This window comes from Vulpes vulpes, chromosome 4 (assembly GCF_048418805.1).
Source record: "Vulpes vulpes isolate BD-2025 chromosome 4, VulVul3, whole genome shotgun sequence".
NCBI lineage: Eukaryota > Metazoa > Chordata > Mammalia > Carnivora > Canidae > Vulpes > Vulpes vulpes.
The window spans coordinates 26,793,282-26,808,527 of NC_132783.1; the positions used below are offsets into that span (position 1 = coordinate 26,793,282).

The 15,246-nt window shown below is 37.4% G+C and overlaps 1 long non-coding RNA gene across 2 annotated transcripts in view; it reads left to right on the forward strand.

Moving 5' to 3' along the window:
- The window catches only part of LOC140598563 (uncharacterized), an 89,627-nt gene that overhangs the window by 37,806 nt on the left and 36,575 nt on the right, over positions 1 to 15,246 (forward strand). The window contains exon 3 of one of the 2 annotated variants that reach the window (XR_012001007.1): positions 9,107 to 9,210. The exons of the other annotated variant lie outside the window; for it this stretch is intronic. This is a non-coding gene — a long non-coding RNA (uncharacterized lncRNA). The remainder of the gene's footprint in view (positions 1 to 9,106; positions 9,211 to 15,246) is intronic. 2 annotated transcript variants of the gene reach the window in all.

A 15,246-nucleotide genomic window follows, 5' to 3' on the forward strand; every position in this document is an offset into this window, starting at 1 on the left:
CTGTTACCCTAATACTTCTTCCCATAAAAGTCAGGGATTTCTTGTCTCTTGCTGCTTTAAGGATATTCTCTTTATCTTTGGAATTTGCAAGCTTAACTATTAAATGTCAAGGTGTTGAACGGTTTTTATTGATTTTAGGGGGGGGAATCTCTCTATTTCCTGGATCTGAATGCCTGTTTCCCTTCCCAGATTAGGAAAGTTTTCAGCTAGGATTTGTTCAAATACATATTCTGATCCTCTGGCCCTTTCGGCGCCCTCGTGAACCCCAATTAAACGTAGGTTTTTCTTCCTCAGGCTGTTGTTTATTTCCCTTAATGTATCTTCATGGTCTTTTAATTGTTTGTCTCTTTTTTCCTCAGTTTCCCTCTTTGCCATCAACTTGTCTTCTATGTCACTCACTTATTCTTCCACCTCGATAAACCTCTTCTTTAGGACTTCTAGTTTGGATTGCATCTCATTGAATTGATTTTTAATTTCTGCCTGATTGGATCTAAATTCTGCAGTCATGAAGTCTCTTGAGTCCTTTATGCTTTTTTCTAGAGCCACCAGTAGCTGTATAATGGTGCTTCTGAATTGGCTTTCTGACATTTAATTGTAATCCAGATTTTGTAACACTGTGGGAGAGAGAACTGTTTCTGATTCTTTCTTTTGAGGTGAGGTTTTCCTTCTAGTCATTTTTCTCAGTGCAGAGTGGCCAAAAACAAGTTGTATTGGGAAAAGGAGAAAAAGAGAGGAGAGAAAGAAGGAAAGAAAAGAGAAAAAGAAAAAAAAGGAAGAAAAAAAAAGAAAATGAGAAAAAGAAAGAAAGTAAAAAAAGGGTGGGGAAAGAAAACAGACATCAAAAAGCAAAAAAAAAAAAAAAAAAAAAAAAAAAACCAAAAAAAAAAAAAAAAAAAAACAGAAAAACACGGGGGAGTATCTTCTCTTTCTGTATACTTTAAGTCCCTTGACTTCCCCTGGAAGTTGTCAGTCTAGCTGGTCTTCTGGGGGAGGGGCCTGTTGTGCTGATTTTCAGGTGTTAGCACTTGGGTTTGCTGCTCTGCCACCTGCCTGGTGCTGGGCTCAGTGGGGGTTGTTTACCCCGTGAGGCCCCTGGAGGAACAACCCTGGTGGTGGCGGCCAGCTCCAGAGCCCTGGATTCAACTCCTGCAGTAACTACGGAGCTCTCAGTCCGCAGGGTCTGATGCCCCGGGGTGGGGCCGGTGATCTGCTCAGCTTGGGTCAGAAGCGTCCTTGCTGTCCTGTGCCCTCCCGGCCTCTGCCTGTCCTGGGGGGAAGCCGGATCCTGGGCTGTGTCCCACACGCAGTGCTCCCGGGCCTGCGCTGTTGGATTCGTGCTCCTGGCCGCACAGCCCCCTCCGCGGAGCCGCCGCCTGAGCTTCTCCTACCTGCTCCCGGAGCCGTGCAGCCCACTCTGCACGGAGACTCTTCCTCGCCCGAGCCCCTTCGAGGTGCTCCAGGTCCCGCCATGCGCGCTGCAGCCCTTAGGGAGCTCGGCGCACTCTCCCGGGGCGCAGGTGTCTGTTAGTGTCCCAGGGAGCCCGAGGGCATCCCCGCCCTCCTGGGTCCTGCTCTAACTCCCTGCGGGCCCCTTTCTGCCCGGGAAGGTTGGTGCAGCTCCTGCTTCTCCGGGCCGGGGCTCTCCTGTCCTGGGGACACTCGCCCCAGCCTCAGCCCGGCTCCTCGCGGGGCCCCTCCGCCTTGGAGGCCTTTTGTTTCTTTATTTCTTTTTCCCCGTCTTCCTATCTTGAGAGAATCGAGAACTCTTCTCACTGTAGCGTTTCAGCTGTTCTCTCTTTAATCTCAGGCCGAATTCGTAGGTTTTCAGGATGATTTGAAGGTTATCTAGGTAATTTGTTGGGCTCAGGTGATTTGGGGACTCTACTCCTCCGCCATCTTGCCCCTCCCTCCCGGTATATAAACTTATTGTTAGTATCCCCATAACTTAGATGAAAACAGAGGCCAGTCATGTGGCTAATAAGTGGAAGTCCCCCAACTTAACCACCACTCTAAATTACTGACACTAAAAGAAAATTCTCCAGAAAAACATGTGAGATTTTTCCCAAAGTAAGAAAAAGAAGGGTAAACAAAAGGACATAGTCAAAGAAAAGGAGTTAAAATCACTGTAGCAGTTTTACAAAATTATCAGTATTATTGTGAGATTTTTATCTTATTTTACTTATATGGAGAAAAGAATAACTAAAATAAAGATGAACTAAAATAAAGATGATTAATGTAAATTTATCACATTAAAATCAAGAAGAAACATAGTACTTAGTGTGCAAGTTCTCAATGTTTTGGTATTATCATTGAAACAATTTTTTAATTTTATGAGTCTCTAGAACAGGGCCATATACTAATGTGTATTTCATTAAATATAGCTTAATTAAATACATTTTTGTGTGTAAGATTGTATAAAGCAAATATAACATTGCTTTCACCTTAGGACCAACAGTGACACATCCAAAATATTTACAAATTCAACTCCAAGAGCCTGGAAGAAAGATGCAGCCCTTCACAGACATTCTCAAGAAGCAGTTAAGAGAGTTTACCCCCATATAACACAGTATTCCCTCAGTTCCATTTCACATGGCAGCTGCTGTTTCTATAATATTTCTTTTTGTCTCTTCTGCCTATTTTGGAAGAGACACCCTATGACCTTACTTATATAGGACTATTTACTTCCTCTTCTAGGCTTCCTCTGAATCGTGGCACATTTCTCCACCTGTATATTAAAGGCCCTTCCTATCTTCCCACGAAAGAAAGGACCTTCGTTCAAACAAAAGAATAGGGAGAAAGGCTGATAAAGGTCAAATGATAGCAATGCCATATTCTAGGCAAGTACTTACTTAATATAGCTGCATGAAAATGAAGTTTCCCATACATAGAAAACCCAAAAGACTCCACCCCAGGATTGCTAGAACTCATACAGCAATTCGGTAGTGTGGCAGAATACAAAATGAATGCTCAGAAGTCAGAAGCATTTCTATACAATGAGACTAAAGAAAGAGAAATTAAGGAGTCAATCTCATTTACAATTGCACCCAAAAGCATAAAATACCCAGGAATAAACCTAACCAAAGAGGTAAAGGATCAATACCCTAAAAACTACAGAACATTTCTTGAAACAAATTGAGATAGACACAAAGAGATGGAAAAATATACCATGCGCATGGATTGGAAGAATTAATATTGTGAAAATGTCAATGTTACCCAGGGCAATTTATACGTTTAATGCAATCCCTATCAAAATACCATGGACTTTCTTCACAGAGTTGGAACAAATTATTTTAACATTTGTGTGGAATCAGAAAAGACCCCAAATAGCCAGGGGAATATTAAGAAAGAAAACCATACCTGGGGGCATCACAATGCCAGATTTCAGGTTGTACTACAAAGCTGTTGTCATCCAGACAGTGTGGTACTGGCACAGAAACAGACACATAGATCAGTGGAACAGAATAGAGAATCCAGAAGTGGACCCTGAACTTTATGGTCAACTAATATTCGACAAAGCAGGAAAGACTATCCACTGGAAAAAAGACAGTCTCTTCAATAAATGGTGCTGGGAAAATTGGACATCCACATGCAGAAGAATGAAACCGGACCATTCTCTTACACCGTACACAAAGATAAACTCAAAATGGATGAAAGATCTAAATGCAAGACAAGGTTCCATCAAAATCCTAGAGGAGAACACAGGCAACACCCTTTTTGAACTCGGCCACAGCAACTTCTTGCAAGATACATCCAAGAAGGCAAAAGAAACAAAGGCAAAAATGAATTATTGGGGCTTCATCAAGACAAGAAGCTTCTACACAGCAAAAAAACCAGTCAACAAAACAAAGGCAACCTACGGAATGGGAGATGATATTTGCAAATGACTTATCAGATAAAGGGCTAGCATCCAAGATCTATAAAGAACTTATTAAACTCAAAAGAAAAGAAACAAACAATCCAACCATGAAATGGGCAAAAGACATGAACAGGAATCTCACAGAGGAAGACATAGATATGGCCAACAAGCACATGAGAAAATGCTCTTCATCACTTGCCATCAGGGAAATACAAAACCACAATGAGATACCACCTCACACCAGTGAGAATGGTGAAAATTAAAAAGGCAGGAAACAATGAATGTTGGAGAGGATGTGGAGAAAGGGGAACCCTCTTGCCCTGTTGGTGGGAATGTGAACTGGTGCAGCCACTCTGGAAAACTGTGTGGAGGTTCCTCAAAGGGTTAAAAATAGATCTGCCCTAACAACCCAGGAATTGCACTGCTGGGGATTTACCCCAAAGATACAGATGCAGTGAAATGCTGAAACACCTGAACCCCGATGTTTCTAGCAGCAATGTCCACAATAGCCAAACTGTGGAAGTAGCCTCGGTGTCCAGCAAAGGATGAATGGATAAAAGAGCTGTGGTATATGTATACAATGGAATATTACTCACCCATTAGAAACGGCAAATACCCACCATTTGCTTCGTCGTGAATGGAACTGGAGGGTGTTATGCTGAGTGAAATAAATCAATTGGAAAAGGACAAACATTATATGGTCTCCTTCATTTGGGAAATATAAAAAACAATGAAAGGGAATAAAGGGGAAAGGAGAGAAAATGAGTGAAAATATCAGTGACAGTGACAAAACATGAGAGAGACTTAACACTGGGAGATGAACAAGGGGTAGTGGAAGAGGAGGTGGGCGGAGGGTTGGGGTGACTGGGCGATGGGCACTGAGGGGGGCACGTGGTGGGATGAGCACTGGAGGTTATGCTATATGTTGGCAAATTGAACTCCAATAAAAAGTAAATTAATTAAAAAATGAAACTTCCCACCTTTGATAAATAATAAAAGAATTGGAGCAAAATCCTATTGATAGTTTATTTTCCTATGGCAACATATGGCAAAAATAACAAAGTCACTGATTTCACAGATCTTTACTGTGAAACAGAGGCAGGAAAGTGAAAGAGAAAGATAATGACTAAAAAGACAAAGCAACAGCAATAGTTACATTTTTGTTAGCAGACCATGTGGAACTGGAAAGGCACTGCTGGAAATAGGAATTTAAAAGTAGAAGAAGAAACACAGTATTAAACTATTTAAACTTAGTAGTTTTTCCTTCAATTATTTATTTTACTGACAGCGTTGTGATGTTAGAGGAGGATAGAAGAGGAGGGAATTTGAGAGTCACACTAATTTTGAAATGCTTATTGGACATACAAGTAGAGATGTGAAGTAAACTGTTGGATAAATGTAACTCAAACTCAGAGGAAAAGTCTAGACTTTAGATATAAATTTGGAGATCATCATGAAACAATGGTGTTAAGTCATGAAATTGGCTGGTATTACCTCAGAAGATGATAGAGAAAGAGAAGGAAAATTTATATTAGGGTAAGAGGAGAATAAAAAAAAGGTAGAAAAATAAGTCAGTGAAATAAGAATAAATGGATGAGTGTGTGGTGCTGGGAAAACAAGGAAAAAGTCAGAGTGGTCAGATATGCTTAAGGTTAGATCATTTGGAAGAAAAATTTCACTGATTTGGCAATGTCAAAGTCAACGGTGAACTTAGCATGAGCAATTTCAGTGGAATGTGGAAAAAGAATCAGGATTGAAGTGGATGTAAATATTAAGGGGAAGTGATTGTGAGTAGAAAGAGCCTTCAAAAGAAAAGAAAAAAGAAAGAGCCTTCATAGGATAATTCCACTAAACTTCTTGTTATTCTCATCAGGCAAAACCCAACTTTAATTACTGCCCTCCTTACCTCTATGGTAGCATCGTCCAGTGATGCCCTCATTTTCTGTATGTTTGTTTATCTCTTATTTATCCCTCTACTTCATCTTACCTTTCAAAATTTCTTCACTGTGTCTCAGGGAATTCATTTTCTAAGGTAAAAAGACTCCCCTAATATCCTCAACCATATTTAAAATGTTATCTTGGGGACGTCCGGGTGGTTCAGTGGTTAAGCTGAGCCTTTGGCTCAGGGCTTGATCCTGGAGTCCCGGGATCGAGTCCCACATTGGGCTCCCTGCATGGACCCTTCTTCTTCCCCTGCTTGTGTCTCTGCCTCCCTCTCTGTCTGTCTCATGAATAAATAAATAAAATCTTTTTAAAAAGTTATCTCAGCTTCCTTATTTTATTTTTGCCTTGACTGGAACATTGTTTGTCTCCCCTCACATGCTGTAGTGGCCAGGAGTGGGAGCATTATTGTTGCTCACTTTTGCTATTTCCATGCAATACTCCTCCTCTCTTGAGAGTTTCCCCAAAAGGTTGAGTGGCTTGTTAGTTATCTTTAAAGTAGGAAAGTTCTAAGACAGTATTACAAATAGCCTTTCTGTTGCTGATGACATCCAGGGCTCTTACTAGCGTTTGTTTATTCTCCATAATTATTATTTGGTGTCAGAATATAACTCAAAGAAATACTGTTTCAGTTATGTCAGAGGGCAAGGATTTTGATCATGAAGTTTTTAGCTGCTTTAACTCCCTCTGGATGTTATCTCTGAATAATAAGCTAACATATTTTTCGAAGTATAAAATACCAAAAATAGTCATGTGTGGAAGAATATTGTGAAATAATGTGAGTTGAGAAAACCCAGGAGCTAATACAGTGCACGAGAGAGTAGATAGAAACTTTGTTGTAACTGTATGATAATGAAAATATTCCATATGCTAATTTCCATTCTAATTTCAAAATTAGGTTATAAAATGCTTTGGCAAAGCAAGATTTTTCTCTGAGTGTATGATCCATTTTGTTTTCATGAAACGTTCATCAGCCTTTAACCCTAAGAAACATTTGAACCTAGGAAGATTATCTCTTTGGTGCAAGAATTTTCCTATTAAATGGCTCATTATTCAGTTTTTATTAACTGAATTTGATCAAAAAGATCAAGTGCCCAAGAAGTTGTATAATCTGTAATTTTAGATAATCTTTTAATAATCAAATACGTTTCTTTCATATGCTCATAATTAAACCCATGGTTCATTAAATGACATTAATTTTTAAATTTTCTATAACATTCACTTATCATCTCAAATCCCTTAAGTATTTCCTTAGTAAGGATAAATGATATATTGGATCATGACTAGTTTCATTGTTTAGCATAACAACTTGGAAATGAATCTACCTTCAGGATTATTTTCCACCTATGAATAGGCCTCAGTGGAGATAATAAACCCTTGGATACCAGAGAGATTAATTAGTGTGATGGTCTCCAGAGGTCCTCACTGTCAGTTCTCTGCTTTATCTTGGGATAAAGCCTTCTTAGTGAAAACTTTCCTCTGCTTTGTGAGTGTAATGTGGTTTTTCTTTTAGAAAGTGGTCACGTATCCCAAGAGTCTAATTTAATGTATTTGCTGGTCAGTTTGACTTTTCCTTCTCATAGTGTTCTCATAGAACATAGTTCAAGGTAGAGACTGAATTCTCTAGCTGAACTTTTCAAACTAGTGTTGCAATCATTAAAATAACAACAAATATGAAATCTGTGGTTACGTAGACTGTCAGTTCCTTGATTGCAGGTAAAACATAACTGTGAATGTAGATTGCTTTCCAAATTTCTTAAGACAATTTTTTTTTGTAAAAACACTTCCAATTGCCTATTCCCAGAAAATACCATTGACTCTGTCAAAACCATAGGTTAGTATTAAATACACACACCTGTAGATTTTTTTCACATAAAAATTATGTATATGTCATTTTGTTTTTGCTTCCTGTTTGTAGCAATCACACTGTTTTTCTTACACTGAATATGAAATGTTTTCCTTTTATGAATTAAACAATTACCAGTAGAGTACATTTGGAGATGTACAAAGTGATCTGATATGTTTATCTTTGAGTATAAGAGAGAATTTGCAAGTGAGAGCTAAGTATTATGCCTTACTTTACAAGTTCTTGGGGCTTAATTTACCTCATCTATGAAGTTAAAAACTTGTACTAAATTATAAATCTTTGAAGAGCTGAAGGGTTAGTAATTGTTAATAGATGGCCATGAGCCCGTCTAAGATTAAAAATTAAAAGTTGAACAATGGATATTTAATAATCATAAAAGAATTATTAAGCACTAAATTTATGCATGACATTTAATTTCTTCAAGAAAATGTAAAGAATAAAGTCTCTTGCCTTAAATTGGCTTATTTTATAAAGAAAGAATCACACAGGCAACCAGATACATTAAAGAAGACGTTCTATATATCTTGATTTTTTTTCTTCATCCAATCTATTTACTTAAGTCTCTTAGCTACACCTTGTGCAATGAACAGTGGATTGAAAGATGAATAAAACATAGCCTCTTACCTCAAGGAATTTGTAGTAAATATGTTTAAAAATCACAGCAAAGGGGCTGGGTGACTCAGTTCATTAAGGGTCTGACTTTGGCTGAGATCATGATCTCAGGGACCTGGGCTTGAGCCTCCCGTCAGGTTCCCCACTCAACGGAGAGTCTGTTTCTCCCTCTACCTCTCTCTCTCTGCCCCTCCTTCTATTCATGCTCTTTGTTTCTCTCAAATAAATAAATAAAATATTTTTAAAAATCACAGCAAAAATATGACCATGGAAAAGGAAATATTAAATTTATAAATTTATAACTTAGGCTGTAGAACTTACCATTCCGAACTGATATGATTTCTTTATTAAATCAGTGGCTTTCAATGTAAGTGCTAAAGTCTTGAATTTTCCTAGTATGGCATTTCTTAATGCCGTATTTTTCCTAGATAGTAAGCTTGATGAAATTAGGGATGTGTGTGTGTCTCTCTCTTTTTTTGTTTTTGTTCTTGTTTCTATACATAAGTTTATTTTAAAAAATGTATGGCCTTTTTACAAAATTTTTCCTTAAATTCCAGTTAGTTAACAGACAGTACAATACTGGTTTCAGGTGTAGAATTTAGTGATTCAACAGTTACAAACAACACCCAGTGCTTATCACAAGTGCACTTCTCGATCCCCATCACCTATTTAACCCATCCTGCTGGGCACCTCCCCTCTGGTAACCATCATTTTGTTCTCTATGGATAAGAGTCTGTTTCTTGGTTTTCCTCTCCCTCTCCCATGTTGTTTGCTTTTTTTCTTAAATTCCACACATGAATAAAATCATATGGTATTTGTCTTTTATTTAGAGTTGCGAGGCTAACACAGCATCATGGCTGGCATGAGAAGATGCTCAATGTGTTTACTGGAGTGAATTTAAGGGTGTAAGCATGAGTTGACGTTTCTTATCGTGGTAAGTTTTTACTGTCTACTTTGAAGTACAACACACAGAGAAGTGCACAAAATACTAATGTGCAGCTTGATGAGTTAGGGCAAAGTAACACGTGTATAATGACCACTAAGAAAAAAAGAAAGATCATCATCCTTTCTTAATCCTTACTCCCTCCTTCCTTCCAATAAGCCACTATTCTGAATTCTTACATTGTCTACTGTGGCCCCAAGGCTGTCAAAAGCACTGCTCATCTTCTAATCACCTTTAAGAGAATCAGGAGACACTACAATGGGAAATGCTAGACTCCCCTCCTGTGTTTCTTTTTTCTCCTGAATCTTGGTCCTTAACATTTGGTCTACCATAGCTGGAAATTCATGACAATACTTTAAATAAAGAATAGAGGTCATATTGAAAATTATCGCTGTTTTTTACAACAGAAATACAAATACACATGTTAATTTGTTGGTTTTCAAGTTATCTTTATTCCTATTTACCAATATTTGTTCTTCAGGTGTGATTCTTAGACTTAAATACGTAAATATTGTCATATACAAAGAATGTATTCAGTCAGATGCACATGAAGTAGGTAGAGTTGAATAGGTTTGAATGTGAAAGTAATACTTTTGAGGTGTATTTTCTATAGAATTAGCTTTTCTTCAAGCCAAGAGGACAATATAGAAGATACATATTTAATTGTATATTTACTTAGGTTCTAATTATAGGACAGTCTTCTCCTTTCATATTTATTCCAGGTAGTCCTAGAAAATTTTTATAATAATCTAATCACAGCTCAATATACATTATATATATTGAGGATATATATTATATTATCTTCTTCCAACAAATTAATTTATCATAGTTATTTAAGTGTTAGTTTCTTCATAGAATATTTAAATATGATTGAATTTGGGAAGAATGTATTCACATATGCATTTTCAGGATCACAGACTTAGGAAAAACATACTCATATTTTATAATTGGACAGTAATTTCAATTATTATGTCCCTCACATTCCTGGAAATTTAATGGATACATATAGGAAGAGAACCTGGAATACACAGTATAACACTAAGACATGGATTAAATTCCTCTCAGGAATCCTTTTTGCCCTTATGAAGCCTGTCCTGCTCTCTTTTCTGTCACTTCACTTTCTTGTTTGATTATCTGTATTTAAATTTGCAGTTAGTCAGTTGCCTTTTTGTTACAATTTACATGTGGCAAACCTCTTGCTCTCATCATAAAGAAGGGTCACTGAAAGTTAGGGAAAATCAGCACGTATCCACAATAATAGGCTGAAGTTCCTATTGTCTGATAGGCTTGTACTAGACACATTTTCCCATCCATTTCACAACACCTGATTTCTTGTCTCTGCCTGTCTATAGATGGAATGTTCTTTCAGCCAACCCTTGAATAGACCAATTCCTACTGAGAGTAGGGTAAGACTAGATTCAGATCTAATTTCTCCTACCTTCAAGCAGGCTGAGGTCTCTATGTATTTAATCCCATTCACTTTCCTCATACCTATTTACTACACTGAGCTAAATAAATAGCTCTGTCAGTTTTCTGTGGACAAGGATGATTTCTTATTCGTTACATCCACTAACAATTATCCCAGGAGTAGTACATGGCAGATGCTCAATAATGTACGCATACTGAGTGCCTGATTTAAAATAGAGCTACTGAAAACTGACAAAATCTAGGTGATCTTGGAATGTCTAAAATTGGGGGAGGGTTTAGTGGTCTGCCTATCTATTTACCTACCTACCTATCAGTTTCCCTGCCCACTTATTTATGTATCACTGAAAACCTTCAATAGTATGATAACTAAAATTAATAAACAATTGCTCTAAGTCAATGGAATTGAAATGGGGGATGAAATCACCAAGTCACTGCAACCTTAAATAAATGTTTTACTTCACCTGTCATCAATTTCTTCATTTGTAAATTGAATGGCTTTAATAGATCCCCTCTGAGGACTTCTTTTACTCATTTTGTGATTTAAAAAATTTTCAGTTCTGTCTACATTTTGATCCAGTTGTTAATTAACAGGGATATAACTAGTTAATAGAAAAAAATCAGAAGAAAAATTTGGGAATTATCATAATCGACAAACAGGGAGATAAGTCCTTTAATAGTCAGCGATCTATGTAGTTTCTTATTAAGTCATTTTCATTCTGTTGATATTTCTATTTTCATGATTTCTTTGTTTTTATATTTCTGAGCAGATTTCAGTCATATAAAACTTTAGGGATTTTTCCAAAGAAGTATTGCAAATTCTTTTAATAAGTTGTTTGTGAAAAACAGCATTTAAAACTGGAATTATTAGAATTAATGTTAATCCTCTCTAGGTATATTTCTCAGCAGATGGGAGAATACTTAGGCTATTAAACCTAATTCATGAATCACTATCTAGGGTAATGAGACTTTAATATTCATTTCAATTTTTTCATTAATTCAGTGTCCAGGGCTTTCAGATAAGCCCGAATGAATAGATAAATAAAAATATTAAAAAACAAACAGTTTAATGTACCTTTATTTTATTTTTAAAGATTTTATTTATTTATTCATGAGAGAGAGAGAGAGAGAGAGAGAGAGGCAGGCACAGACACAGGCAGAGGGAGAAGCAGACTCCATGCAGGGACCCCGATGTGGGACTTGATCCTGGGACTCTGGGATCATGCCCTGAGCCGAAGGCAGACACTCAACCCCTGAACCATTCAGGCATCCCTGAATGTACCTTTAAAAGGTGAACAAGTAGAATTATATCTCTGTTTCTTACCTGGCAATTATACAGTATGAATGGTTTCCAAAAATACAGCCAGAAGATTGAACGTAATTTTTTTCTGAGGATAAATTGACAATTGGTGGATTTGGTAAACTGAAATAGCCTCCCAATAAAAATTCCATAAAAAATTTGGAAACCATTTATCTGATAAAGGGTTAACAACCCTAATATATGAGAAACTCCCACAACTCAATAGCAAAACAAAAACAAGCAAAACAATCTGATTTAAAGATAGACAAGACAACTGAATATTTTTCCAAAGAAGACATACAGATAGCCAACAAGCCACATGAAAAGATGCTCAACATCACTAGTCATTAGATAAATGCAAATCAAAACCACAATGAGATATCATCTCATGTCTGTTATAATGGCTATTATCAAAAAGACAAGATATAATAAGTGCTGGCACAGATGTGGAGAAAAGGCAATGTTTGTGGCTATTGGTGGAAATGTAAATTGGTATAGCCACTATGGAAAACCCCCACTGTCGATGCTTCTTGAAAAATTAAAAATAAAACTACCATATCATCCAAGAAATCAACTTCTGGACATTTATCTGAAGAAAATGAAAGCAGCATATCTGCACTCTCATGTTTATCACAGCATTATTTATCGTAGCCAAGACATAGAAACATCCTAAATGTCTAACAATGGACAAATGAAAAAAGAAAATGTAGTGCATGTATATTGTGTATATATACACATTATATTCCATATATAATAATGCATTATTAATCAGCCATGAGAAAAACCAAAGAAAATCCTTCCCATTGTGACAGCGTTGATGAAATTGAAGGTATTATGCTAAGTGAAATAAATCAGAGAAAGACAAATACTATATATTACTTACATGTGGAATAAAAAAAAAGAATTCATAGGAGCAGAGAATATATGTATTTATTCATGAGAGAGACAGAATGAAAGAGATAGAGGCAGAGACACAGGCAGAGGGAGAAGCAGGCTCCGTGCAGGACTCCATCCCCGGTCTCCAGGATCATGCCCTGGGCTAAAGGCAGCGTTAAACCGCTGAGCCACCCGGGCTGCCCTAGGGTCTGTTTTCATCTATTTCACGAACACCTATATTTTCACCCTAAATATCAAATAGAAGTGATACTGTAAGGTGATCTTTATGCCCATAATACCATACCATTGATCAATTGTCTGTTTTTGTCAATACCATACTGTTTTGATTCTTACAGCTTTGTAATATATCTTGAAATCTGGGACTGTGATACCTCCAGTTTTTTTCTTTTTCAGATTGCTTTGGCTATTTGGGGTCTTTTGTGGTTCCATACATGCTTATGAATTACTTGTTTTAGTTCTGTGAAAAATACTACTGGTATTTAATAGGGATTCCATCAAATCTGTAGATTTTTTTTGAGCATGGGATATTTTATTAATACTTGTTCTCTCATCTATAAACATGGAATATTTTTTCATTTGGTCTTCAATTTTTTTTCATCAATGTTTTATAGTTTTTCAGTATCTTTCACTTCCTTGTTTATGTTTATTCCTAGGTATCTTATTCTTTTTGGCGCAATTGTTAATGGAACTGTTTCTTAATTTCTCTTTTTGCTTCTTCATTATTAGTGTATAGAAATGCAGTGGATTTCTGTATATTGGTTTGTATCCTGTGACTTTCCTGAACTCATTTATCAGGTCTAGTCAATTTTTGGTAGAATCCTGAGGGTTTTCTACATATAGTATCATGGCACCTGCAAATAGTGAAAGTTTTACCTCTTCCTTACCCATTTGGATGCCATTTATTTCTTTTTCTTTTCTTATTGCTGGGGATAGGACTTCCAGTACTATGCTGAATAAAAGTAGTCAGGTGGAAATCCTTGTCTTGCTCTTGATCTTGGGGAAAAGCTCTCACTTTTTTCACCATTGAGTATGATATTAGCTGTTATTTTTTCATATATTGTCTTCATTCTGTTGAGTTATGTTCCCTCCAAACTTATTTTGTTGAGAGTTTTTATCATGAATGGATGTTGTACTTTTAAATGCTTTTCTGCATCCATTGAAGCAATCATGGTGTTTTACACTTCTCTTGTTGATGGGATGTATGATGTTAATTGATTTGTGAATATTGAATCACATTTGAATACTAAGAATAAATCCCACTTGATCATGGTAAATGATTTTTTTAGTGTATTTTTGGATTTGGTTGGCTAATATTTTGTTGAGGATTTTTGCATCTATGTTCATCAGAGACATGGGCCTGTAGTTCTCTCTCTCTCTTTCTCCCTCCCTCCCTCCCCCCTCCCTCTCTGTAGTGTCTTTATCTGGTTTTGGTATCAGGGTGATGCTGGCCTCATAGAATACATAGGAGCTTTCCTTCTGTTTTTCAAGTAGTTTAAGAAGAGTAGGTATTAACTCTTCTTTAAATGCTTGTTAAAAAGAAATATTTAAGAACTTATTTATTTATCCATGACAGAGAGAGACAGAGGCAGAGACACAGGCAGAAGGAGAAGCAGGCTGCATGCAAGGAGCCCAATGTAGGACTCGATCCCGGGACTCCAGGATCACACCCTGAGCTGAAAGCAGATGTTCAACCACTGAGCCACCCAGACATCCCCCCTCTTTCTCCTTTTTATGAGTCTGGCTAAATGTTTATCAATTTAGTTTATTTTTAAATTGGATTTCAATTTTCCAACATATAGCATACCACCCAGTCCTCATCCCACCAAGTTCCCCTCAATGCCCATCACACAGTCACCCCAACATCCCGCCCACTTCCCCTTCCACTGCCCCTTGTCCATTTCACAGAGTTAAATGTCTCTCATGTTTTGTCACCCTTACTGATGTTTTCACTCATTTTCTCTCCTTTCCCTTTATTAGCTTTCACTAATCTTTATATTCCTCGGATGAATGAGACCATATAATATTTCTCCCATTCCGATTGACTTACTTCACTCAGCACAATACCCTCCAGGTCCCTCCACATTGAAGCAAATGGGGCTATTTGTCTTTGCTAATGGCTGAGTAATATTCCATTGTATACATATAACACATCTTTTTTTAAAATTTTTTTAATTTATTTATAATAGTCACAGAGAGAGAGAAAAAGAGAGAGAGAGAGAGAGAGAGAGAGGCAGAGACACAGGCAGAGGGAGAAGCAGGCTCCATGCACCGGGAGCCTGACGTGGGATTCGATCCCGGGTCTCCAGGATCGCGCCCTGGGCCAAAGGCAGGCGCTAAGCCGCTGCGCCACCCAGGGATCCCCCATATACCACATCTTTATCCATTCATCTTTCGATGGACACCGA